This window comes from Monodelphis domestica, chromosome 2 (assembly GCF_027887165.1).
Source record: "Monodelphis domestica isolate mMonDom1 chromosome 2, mMonDom1.pri, whole genome shotgun sequence".
NCBI classification, from domain to species: Eukaryota; Metazoa; Chordata; class Mammalia; order Didelphimorphia; family Didelphidae; genus Monodelphis; species Monodelphis domestica.
In genome coordinates this window covers 84,111,342-84,121,344 of record NC_077228.1, presented here as the reverse complement: position 1 = coordinate 84,121,344, position 10,003 = coordinate 84,111,342, and positions in this window count along the sequence as shown.

Below are 10,003 nucleotides of genomic sequence, written 5' to 3'. Positions count from 1 at the left end.
TAGTAGATCATCCTTGAGCTGAGACTTGAAGGGAACCTTATAATAGACAGAGACCAAAAATAGAGCTTTACATATTCTTTTTTTTTTCAAACCCTCCTTTACTTTTTTAGAATCAGTACTGAGTATTGGTTCCAAGGCTGAAGAGTGGTAATAGTTAGGCAATTGTGGTTAAGTAACTTACCCGGGTTAAAAAAAATGATGAGATAGACAATTTTTGAGAAACCTGGGAGGTTTTGAATGAACTGATGCAGAGTATAATGAATAAACCAGGAGATCCATTTACACAATACCAACATAGTAAAGGCAAAAATAGCTTGAAAGACTTTAAGAGCTCTGGTAAGTGCAAAGACCAACCACAATTCTAGAATGGCAATAAGGATATGTGTTCTCCACCTCCCAAAAGAAAGATGATTCACTCAAGGTGTAGAATGAAACATATATTTTTTTGAACCTGGTCAATACAGAAAAAAAAATCACCTTTTTTTGCTTTGCATATACTTGTCCTTTTTCTTTTTAAACTGTCAAGCATCGGAGGAAGCAGAAGAAAGAGGAGATAAATGCTTATTAATTGAAAATAAAAATAAACTAAAATCAAAAGATAAGGGCTTCTTGTCCATTTTCAATCCCATGAGCAACATGATGGTCTCCAAACGTGGTACCAAAATATAACTATAAAGAAGAATTTTTTATGTGTTCTTAGTAATGACAGTGTCTAAAACACTGTGGGGATAGGGAAAGGAATTAGGATGGGAAACTCCCAGATGAGGAAATTACCTTATCCTGTCCCTTTCCTGACACAGCTGATTAGTTACCACATAGCATTTTAATCTGTCTGCAGGCTATTTTGGAGCTAGCTTTCCCCATTTTATTTTTTTTCTCTGTCTTTAAAGTCTCCAAGTTGACTGTGTGTTTGACTATGATAACTCTTTATGACTTCTCTTTGGTTTTCTCACTATCCTGTAAGTCCATCAACATACCCTCCCCTTAAAATCTTTCTCTTACATAGGGATAACCCTTCAAAACAGTAACATGTGTTTCCAAGTAATGGAAACCTATGAAAGTATTCAGAAAGAGCAGTACATATCTTGAGGGAGCTGCCATTGGTTTATATTACTGGAGATTTATAAGATTCACTTTCATAATCCAACGATATCTATCATTCTTAGTATGTCTCCTATCTTATCTGTAACATTCTCTTTATCAAAACGTCTCCTTGTCAGGACGTGAACATCTTGACAGTCATTCAATCTCTTTCAGTTTTTGTCATCTCTATCTGGCAGCTTTTTGCTGTCACCAAGCAAGCTTTTCAAGCTTTACTCTGAGATACTATAACATTAATATTAGCTATAAAATGAAAATTTGAATTTGGTGACTTTTAAGATTCCTTATAGCTCTCAATTATGACCCTGTGATTCTTGAGGAAAACAGAAAACTCTAAAGGACATAAAAGATTCTAAATGATTCTTATTCTTAGTCCACCAACAGGAGTTCACTGAGTCCTTTCTTTTATTGACAAAAAACACATTCATATTTAATTTTTTTAAAAAGAAATACAAAAAGCCTTTCTAGTTGTTCCAGTTTGGGATCACAGCTTTGGGACTAAGGGAAAAACAGACAATAATTTGCTCACTGTCTACAATTACTATCATATCCATTACTTGGCTTAAGAAAACTATTCTCAAGTTTTCTTGCTCTTGAGGACCCCTTTACATTCGAAAAAGCTATTAAGATTCCAGAAGAACTTTGGTTTTTATTATATTTATTTTATTTTTTATTTATTAATGTTTGTTTTATTTTTATTTCATTTATTTTTATTTATTTATGGTTAATTTTATTTATTTTTATTTATTTTTGTTTTATTTATTATTTATTACAATTTGTTATATCAAAAGTTAAAAAGGGATACTTTTAAAAATATTTGCTATTCACTAAAAACAACAATAATAAATTCACTACATGTTAACAGATAATTTTTTATGAAAAAGAATCATTTTTCAGGAAAATGAGTGAGAAGAGTGACATTGTTGTACATGTTTTTTTCAAATCTCTTTAATTTGATTAAAAGCTTAAGCTTAAAGGCTTAAAAGATAGTTCTATGTCTGCATTCTGTTGAGATATATCTTTTGGATGAAGGCCATGAAGAAAATCCCACCTCACAGAGATATGGAGTTGGAAGAGGGAGTAGTATTTTGGTAAATAAATAATGTCTTCAGATTGTTACAGAAATTGTTTTGACCTTGTAGAACCTCCTCAAAGAATGATGGGGAAACCTATCACTTGTGGACTACACTTTGAGAACCACTGCTTTATAGTAAGGTGTATATTTAAGTGACTCTACAGGTAATATAATTGGCACATGACGTGCTTCTGTGTGGAATGAAGTTAGACTAAATTTTAACTGATATCTTCCTGCTGCCAGGGGAAAGGAATAGCATACAAGGGTTGCACATAGAATAAAATGCTAATATAGCTCTTCTCTTCATGCTCTCTCATAATCCTTAAATCCTTTTTCTAATACAGGAGGGAACAGCAAAAATCAGTTACAAATTAACAAGGTTGGACTAATGTAGAAACTCTTCTACAAAGCTCTGAACACATGCATAATAGAAGATTATTCATGATTTCCCCCCTCAAAAAAATTACCTTCCAAAGTACAAGATGGAGGAAATAAGATACGGCATGATAGTTCTTTTAAAAAAAAATTTATTTTCTAGGACTTTCAGTGGATTTCAAATTCAATATAAGTCAAAAATGCGACAAAAGTCAAAAAAGCTAATACAATCTTGTACTGCATTATGTTAGATATATGTAGCTTCTAGGAATAAAGAGGTAATAGTCTCCTCTCTGATCAGGTCACAGGTAGGGAGCTCTATTCAAACTGCCCCAGGAGAGTGTACAGAGGATGGTATTGAGAATGAATGAAAATTTATTAGACATTTGCCATGTAGAAAACACTATACTAAAGCTGGGGATACACATAGAAAATTGAAATTGTTTTTGCTCTCAAGGAGCTCATATTCCAAAGGGAGAATATAATATATAGTGAATAATTCAGTGGCAGGGTAAATGGAAAGACCCTGTGGTCCTTAGGATGCAGTGTTAAAGTAGATAATGCATCCTCTTAGTTTTTATTTCCATTGATAAAAACATATCCCTTTCCATTGTTAAACCATTTAACTGCTAACAATTTCTCTTTAATGGATCTTCTCTAACTGTATCTTCTGAAGAGTCCAAAGCTGACAAACACTCTCTTTCCTTTAGAATGGTGAATGTCCAAATTCATGATTTATAAGAATGAATTTGGAGATGCTCACTCTGAACAGAGTGCTCAGGGGAGATTTGATAACTATCTTCAAATATGTGAAAGGCTATCACATGAATGGAGGATTAAACTTGTCCTATTGTCCCAGAGATCACATAATTAGGAGCACTGGTTGAAAGTTGCAAAGAGAAAAATTTAATCCTGGTGTAAAGGAAAACTTCCTAATAATTAGAGTACCTAAAAGTGAAATATGCCACCTGTGAACAGGGAAATGGCCAAGAGCAAGGGAAACCTGAAATGTGAAGAAGATGTTTCTGGAGGGGCAAATGGAACGTTCAGGACCTGGGGGAGTTGGGAGAGTTCCATGAAGATTCAAAAAAGCTGTTGGAGCCAGAGAGATTTCTGGTCTTCTTATCTAAGACTCTGAGAGAGCTCGATAGGAGAAAATACTCTTCTCAAAAACTTTTTGCCTGACTGAACTGAATGAAGTTTCTTGCCCAATTGAAGACAACCCTTGGACTATATTTTTCCCTTAGGGGAACTCAGAGCTATATTCTTTGAAGAGAATTTTGGTCAAGCCTTCAAAAGCTGCTGTAGGAAAGAGATAGCAGGGACATCCCTCTTTCCCTCTACCCTCTCCCTTCATTTCAAAATAAATTAGATACTTTGGATTATAATAGAATTGATTCAGAGACTATGTAATAGGAGGGGGGTTTCAATTCATCAAAAGAAGAAAGCTATGGGGAGTAGACTTACCCTCTGGTCTGGACTGACTGACTCTATTAAAGATGCTCAGCTTAGTGGAGGAAGAGGAAGTGTCGCACACAACTCAGTCCGAAAAAAATAGCTGTTCTCTGATTCTTTCATCTTTTAAGTTCCCCTTGCTATTACACACCTTGGGAAGCCATTTGGGATCCCCCTTACTGGAGCTATTCAAGTGAAGGCTGAATGGCCACTTTCAGGGATGGAGGGGATTCATTTTCAGATAAGGGATGGACTAGATGATTTCTAGCATCCTTTCCAACTTAACAAGTCTCTGTGGTACCCTCACAATAAGAAAGGCAGATATAAGGAGCCCCGAGTTTAAAGCCAGGACTACAAAAGCCAAATCTGACAATTTTTTTCACCTACAAAGATGGGGTTTTTATAAGTTATGCCTCGGTCCCTTTTCCCCAAATTGGAAGACAATTTAAAGGGAAGATATTAGTTTACTAATCCTCTGTTTTTACTTCTACCCCTTTTCCCATCTAAACCTCCCTATGTTTTCAATTATTAGTTTCTTTTTTTTAATAATTTGAACAAAATAAATTTTAAATATATATTTTGGCCTTTTAAACAATTAAAGTTTGGCTCTCCACAATTATTGTTTTAAACTTTCTTACAAGCAACTTCTTAATTTAGATTTTATAAGATACGACTTTTAAAAATGCTTGTCAAAATACTAATTGAATTGAACTGAATTGAACAGGGAATACTAGTCTGAAGTTCAGATTAAAAATCAGGAAATATAGATATGGACTTTATCTTCCAAGGTATGATAGTTAAAGCCACTTACAGTCAGGAAGAGGGCAACAAAAGGAATTATCAAAGGAATAATAGTAAATAATAATAAATATTGTTATTAACATATATATTACTTTTAAGATTTGCAAAATGTTTAACAAATGTTATCTAATTTGATTTTCATAACCTGTTGGGTAAATTATATTAATCTACTTTTACAGATGAGGAAACTAAGGATTTGAAGTTAAGTGACTAACTCAGGATCACATAATTTCTAAGTATCTGAAAAGGAATTTATACTGAGATCTTCAAGGTCCAACACTGTTAATACAGTCTAACTTGTGGATAAGATAATTAGGGAATTAGGGTATCCCAGAAGCCAAAGAAGAAGAAAGGATCAGAATGGAGGAAAGTAGTCATTTGTGTCAGAAGCAGTAGAGTGGAAGAGGAAAGAAGGATGACCATGAGACTGGTCAATTAGGAAGTCATTGGTGACCTTTGAAAAAAATTTCAACAGAATGCTGGGGAGCAAAAGTTAAAGAGATAAATTTATAGAGATGAGGTGATAGCATTGACTAAGGACATTTTTTTAAGTTTAACAGGAAAGAGGGAGCAAATAATAGAGCATTAGCTGAATGAAATGGAAATTCTATTTACTTATTTATGTATTTACTTGTTTCTTTATTTTTAGAATGAAAGGGAGTGAATCTCTTTGTAGATATCTGGAAAAGAGTCATTTTCCATGAAGATACTAAACATGGGTGACTATTAAAGCTGGGTGAAAAAAAGTGGGATCAGAAACACAAGTAGAAGAATTAAACTTCATGGGTATTGGGAATACTCTGAACAGAGAGAGAATGACTGATGATGCTGAGGATTTTTGAGGAGGAGACAATAGGTCTAAGAGAGCTCCTGTCTTCTCCAAATATTCTAAGGGTGGTCCTGGATTGGGAGGAAAAAAGACAAAAGAAGTTTGAAAGAGATGTTGTGAGATATGAGACATTATAAGACATTATATGAAATATCAATCTGAATCCATATGGCAACCTCTACTCTTTGCTCAGTCTACCTGGAATCATAGATGTAGGGCAAGAAGGCACATTGGAGGCCATTGAGTCCAACTTCCTATTTTATAGAAAATCAGACTGAGAAGTTAGGGGACTTGTGTAGGGTCACACAGCTAGTTAAGTGTTGAGGTGACATTTGAATACAAATTTTCCTGACTCTAGTCTAGAGATCTATCTGCTACCCTAAAGTGCCTCAGATTTCTCTGCTCCCTAGGAATTTCTGCCTTTGGAAGTGATCATTTCTTAACTTTATTAAGTTATATGCTAAACCTGATAATAACCTGATTCAAATATTTCTTCTATTTCATTTTTCTAAATAGTAGAACTAGGTGGATTTGTTTCTATAATTTTAAATTAGAAGGACAGAAAAAAAAGGTAAATATAAGCAATATCCACATTTGGTAAATCTTTTTGCATCATCTATTCTCAGAATAGTAGCAACAATGATCTCACTGAAGAATAGATAGACTAACTTTATAATATATGACTGTACAATGATGTGGCCTAGTTATGTTTTTCCTTCTCTCTTATTTTTCTTTCTAAAAGGTCATAGACATCATACCCAATAGGAAATTTCCATTACAGTGGTTTCCAAGTCTCTATAAACATTTTTCTTCTCTTGAAAGCCACACATTTGCCTTATCACTTCCCTAAAATTATCTTTTTTTTTTATTTGAGAACACAGAGATCTCCGCATTTTCCAATTCTAATCTAAGAAGAAGCCCTGTAAATTCAGTTCTGAGTCACTTAAGAATTTCAACGACTAGTGGGGATTTTAAGGTTTTAAATATTTATTTTGGCCCATCTCACTAAAATATAAATGTACAAAGGCAGTCAAAGGGAGCATTGAAGTCCAATAATAAGAGGCAATAACCACTTCTCATTGCTACCCTCTCTCCCACGGAAAGAAGTCAAAACAAAATAAAAATGGATACGGTTTAACTGAGCATAATGGTAGTTAGGTATTCTAGGATCTGACAGTGGCAATTATAGGCTCCTCTAAACAAACACAATATTTAAAGTTTAGGTAAAGCTTTCATTTTAAACTGTATTTCCACTATTTATTTATAAAGTTTGTAAAAGTACTGTTATTGCTTTGACAGGAACCTAAACTATCTTTGTCAATAAATATGCTAGAAACCCCAGACACATCCATTAAATATAACTGGTTACTCCCTTATCCCCCACCAAAATATTTTGGAATAATTTAAGTTTTTAACCTTTACCGTTTTCCTATATTGTTGTTGTTTTTTTGCATACCAAAGCCAAATCTATAAAGATGATAGAACTTTCTATCCAGGGAAAACAGAGTGAAATGAAAACCAAAGGTAGCCCCAAAGAAAAAAACAACACAAAGAAAGGCAATGTGTATCCAAAGGAGAAAGGTACAAAAGTTGAGGGAGTGAAAAGAATTTTCATCTTTTTTGCTACTATAATAGAAGGTGGATTGGGAGGATGTTGTTATTATATATAAGTATATTAGTTCCAAATTCCTGCTTCCTTCCTTCCTCCACCTTTCTTTCTTTCTCTCTTCCTCTCTTTTTTCTTTCCTTCTCTCTCTCTGTCTCTTTCTTTCTTTCTTTTATTTATCACTCTTACTAATCCTACCTTGGCCCTAAACTTAGCCTATTTCTTAGTTTGAAAACAGAGGGGAAAAAAATCCTTGCTTCAAATAAACATAATCACATAATTCGAATCCAAGCAGCTTTCCTTTCCAAAAAAAAACTTATGTTGCATTCATTTAATTGGGAGAGAAGATAATCTTTCATTTAAACAAATATTGATTTATACAGGGAAAGTCAGAAGAATGCAATGATATTACACTAAAAAACATCATCATGCAAAGATGGGTGGGTGAGGTTCCAAGAGGAAGGGAAGGCAAAAGCAATACTGCCATAAAACAAAGTAATTTTTCCCCATGTATTGCTTCTGTCTCTACTATTAGATTATAATCTCCTTGAGGACAGAGCTTTATATTACTTTATTTATATTTCCAACCTTTTGCTCAATGCTTTAAACATAGTAAGTTCTTTAAAAAAAAAACAAAAAAAAAACCTTGGTCTTCTGTCTTAGAATCAATTTCACGTACTGGTTCTAACGCAGAAGAACAGCAAAGACTAGGCAATGAGGTTTAAGTGAGTGACTTGCCCAAGGTGGCATATATAGGAAGTGTCTGATGTCATATTTGAACCCAGGACCTCCTTTCTCTAGGCCTGGCTCCCCCCAAACTCAACACATATGTGTGGAATTTAATTCAAAGCATTTGGCTTTCAAAATGTGGCTCCTCAATTGAAGGAGGGTTTGAATTTGATTCAAAGTTGTTTTTTTTTAAATGAAGATTAAAAATTGTTTGTATATAATTGAGAAAAAAGAAAATATTAAAAGAAAAAATGTAGTGCCTCTAAAGAAGAAAGGTATTTGAGAAGGCTAAGAAACAGTACCCTTCAAAGTACCTTAATAAGATAGCCTAACAACATATTAAAAAATAAATTTCCAATCTCTCATAGAAATACTACAAACAGAGAATCTTCACTTCCTGGTTTCCACTAACAAGAGACAAACACAATATTCTTTTACTTTTTCATTTGGTATTTAGTTATCACCATTTTCATTTTCATCTATTCTGAATTTCCTTTGTTCTTATTTTATTACTCAAAATCCCATTATCAGTACCTGTAGCCACAAAGAAAAGAGAATTACCCTCATGAATAAAGACGTTCCATCTAGCTTGACTTCAAATGTCAAGTGGAAGGTAGTACTAAAACAGTTACAAACATTATAAATGAGACCTACAGTTACAAATCAAAGCACAATCTTTGTTTCTGTTTAGTGTGGCAAAGAAGCCCCCTACTCACAAACAACCATTATTAAAGTATCATGTTAAATACTGATATTTTAGCAAAAATACCAATTTTATTATAAATAATTAGGTAAATATGTACTTGATTAATGCCAAAGAATAATAAAGCATGCTTCTTCCCAGGAAATGTAGTCATGTTACAGTAATCCTTCCCAAGAACACTTACTAAAAACTTCTAAAATTATTTAAAATCATTGTTTTTTTAATGCTTGACAAAAAATGATAAAAAGTATACCCTAGGATCTGTCCCGCCTCATAAGTCTTCTTAGAATAAGTGGTTACATTCATGATCTATTGTCTCATGTATTCTTATATGAAATTACCAGAATCTGAGTCTTCTGAAACACCTAGTCACCATCAGTTTAAATGTTTTGAACCAAAATAGAAGAGAGTAACCAAATTATGATGCTATGTTAAATTGGATCCCTATAACATATATCCCTAAATAACCCATTCTGTAGTCTTAATCCATGAATTTATCTAAATCTTTCATTTTTTAATTTATTATTCTAAGCTTAAAAAATAAACATGATCATTTTTCTTCATAAGAAGAATGGAGAAAGGAATGGACATAAAAATGTGAATCTGTATACAACTTGTACTTTTAAAATATCTGTAAATTAAATGTGGCAATTCTAACATTATCTTATTTGAACATATCTCCTTCTGAACTTTTGTTCTCCCCTATTTATATTTTAAGAGACTTGCCCAGCATAATGAAGCCAGATTTGATCTCATAAAAATGTGTCTATGCCACCTAGCTGTTTGCCTCAGTTTCCTCATTAATAAAATGAGCTGGAAAAGAAAATTGCAAAGTACTTTGGTATCTGTGCTAAGAAAATCCCAAATATATACATGAAAAGTCATAGAAAACAGAAAAATGACTAAATAATAATAATTTATATTTTGATAATTCACTGATATTATTTTCTTCCTTTTTAGCATCTTTATTATGATCTTTCATTCTTCCTTAAGTCTCCTCATCCCTCAAAAAAAAAGCTTTTCTTTATAACAACATGTATATATGGATGGATGTATATATACACAAACAAATCAGCATATTAGCTATACCTGAGAAGGTATGTTTCATTCTGTATCTCTGGTGCATCAATTCTCTGCCAAGAGCTGAGACGAATGCTTTCATCATCAGTTTTCTGAACACCTGTTCATTTCTCAGCCTGTAATCTTTTGTTCAAGCAATCAGCTCCATCTATTTGCTATCTTGCGTGCAAAGTTTTCATTGTTTTATTTCACCTGAATTTACCTCTTTAATGTTTATATGGTTACCATAGCCAGAAAATTCTTCTTGCC